Source organism: Octopus bimaculoides, chromosome 2, assembly GCF_001194135.2.
Source record: "Octopus bimaculoides isolate UCB-OBI-ISO-001 chromosome 2, ASM119413v2, whole genome shotgun sequence".
NCBI classification, from domain to species: Eukaryota; Metazoa; Mollusca; class Cephalopoda; order Octopoda; family Octopodidae; genus Octopus; species Octopus bimaculoides.
The window spans coordinates 95,101,687-95,103,872 of NC_068982.1; the positions used below are offsets into that span (position 1 = coordinate 95,101,687).

At 31.3% G+C, this 2,186-nt stretch overlaps 1 long non-coding RNA gene across 1 annotated transcript in view; it reads left to right on the forward strand.

Moving 5' to 3' along the window:
• Positions 1–2,186, forward strand: part of LOC128251584 (uncharacterized) — a 188,732-nt gene that overhangs the window by 72,661 nt on the left and 113,885 nt on the right. The gene's annotated exons all lie outside the window — the stretch shown is intronic.

Consider the following 2,186-nt stretch of genomic DNA (forward strand, 5'->3'; position numbering starts at 1 on the left):
TATATATACATGTATGTGTGCACATGAATGGATGCATCCAATAGTAATATAGGCGCTGCGAAAAGTATATAATTAGGGTTTTACTAGCAATAGATCTCGGGGCGAAGTTAGCTATAAATATTAGCGTATAATATATTGAATTAAAAAACTCTTAGGCGGAAGTGTAGGTGGAAGTGTAGGCGGAAGTGTAGGCGGACGTGTAGATGGAAAGCTTCCTGCCGGATTTAAATCACGTAGATTGGCTTGTTATGAATTATACTAAAACGATCTTGCGTCTTACTTTTATCTAATCGTACACTTTAATTTTACCCACGTACTTACATTGAGAATACTAACGTATGATCGAGAAATGTGCAAATAAATCTTTATTACCGAAATACGACAACTTTAACACGAAATAACTTCGAAAATATAGAATTTTCTTTAAAAGGCCAAGAGTAAATGATGTTTCAAATGACACATTCTACCGGTATACGAAATTTGAAAGTGTTTAGTCACAAAAAATTATTCTTTCTATGTGCCGGCCAAAACGAAAAGTTCCAGAAGCCGAGTAGCAGAAACAAAATTTAACCATAGGTTAATCTTGCCGATGATCAATCGGTGGTAGAAATTTCAATTTCATTACAATTGCAAAGTTATCACCCTTGAAATATACTCTTATAGCAAACGTATATTTGATAAAACATTTCATACATATCTTTTAAAAATTCGTATTTCCCTATCAGTACCAGCGGTTTACTGTGTCGTTAAAAATATGAATAGTTTGGTTTATTAAATGGCAGTGTCTATGAGTATCAAGGTAAGCCACTATTAACTTAGCTGGTGGGGCACTATGTAGACAAAAAAAACACATTGTTGACTGAGTCGGAAATGCAGAGAAGATAGAGAAGGAGTGTGAGTGAGAGGGTAAGAATTGTAAATACCGTGTAACAAAAAGAGCAGACGGCATAGATATCATATTTTTTTAAAACAAAACTTTTAAGATATATGGTAGTATTGAAAACGAACTTTTGAAGTAAAATCTGTACAGAAAATGTTTATTAAAGGAATATTGACTTCAGAACTGTTAAATGCAATAGAAATGCAATAATCTGCTGCGATAAACGGAATGTAACATATTCAAGCAAATAATAGCTTTTGTATTGGTGATATTTACAATGGTTTTAAATGATATATCATGAAATTATATTATTGAAACTGACAATTTCAGGCTGCAACATCAATTTATAAGAGTATATCGGTGATTTTCTAAACAATTTTAGTACTACAATCATATGAAGTAGTGATGAAAGAGTAGATAACTATAGCTAAATTGTTGGTGCATATATGTAGTGTTAAGAACGTCTGCTAAAACGAAAAATTAGGGGAAGTGTAACTCAATTGAAAATATTGAAAATTGTATATCATTTGTAATAATTTGTTTCCATACTCCATTATCTGAATTTCGCAATTGTATATATACAAATGAAAATATTTTTCATTAGACCTAATTTTAAGTTACCAAATCTGATTTTCAAAATTTGATTGATTTCGCATTTTGTATGAGCACCATGGAAATGGAAAGTAACAAAGCTATATTTGTTACACTTATGTAACCTTTTATAATTAATCATAAATAAAACACGCATATATGAATAAAACATTTTTTTTCATATATTAAAACTTAAAATTTAAAGATAAGTATAAACTGAGCAGTTACTATTCTTCGTATGACAAAAATATGTTATTAAATAAAGTCATAAAAATACAAGACAGTCTAGTAGGAAACGAACATACAAAATACAACGGCGCACTTCAGCGGTTCATTTGACATTTAGCGATTCGACTATGATGTTTAATGGGGTAAAGATACATATACATATAAAAGCCTATGCCCACCGATTTAAACACCTACGAAAACACCCCGCTGCCTCCATCTCACAGATACCCAGTTGTTCGTCTAGCATGCATACCCATATATATTCTTTTATTCTTTAACTTGTTTCACCACCTTTAGTCGAATAAATCAACCCTAGGACTTATTTTTTGTAAGCCTAATACTTATTCTATCAGTCTCTTTGTCGAACCGCTAGGTTACGGGGACGTAAATACACAAAGATCGGTTGTCAAGTGATAGTGGGGTGGGTCAAACATAGACACAGAAACATATATATATATATATATATATATATATATATATATATATA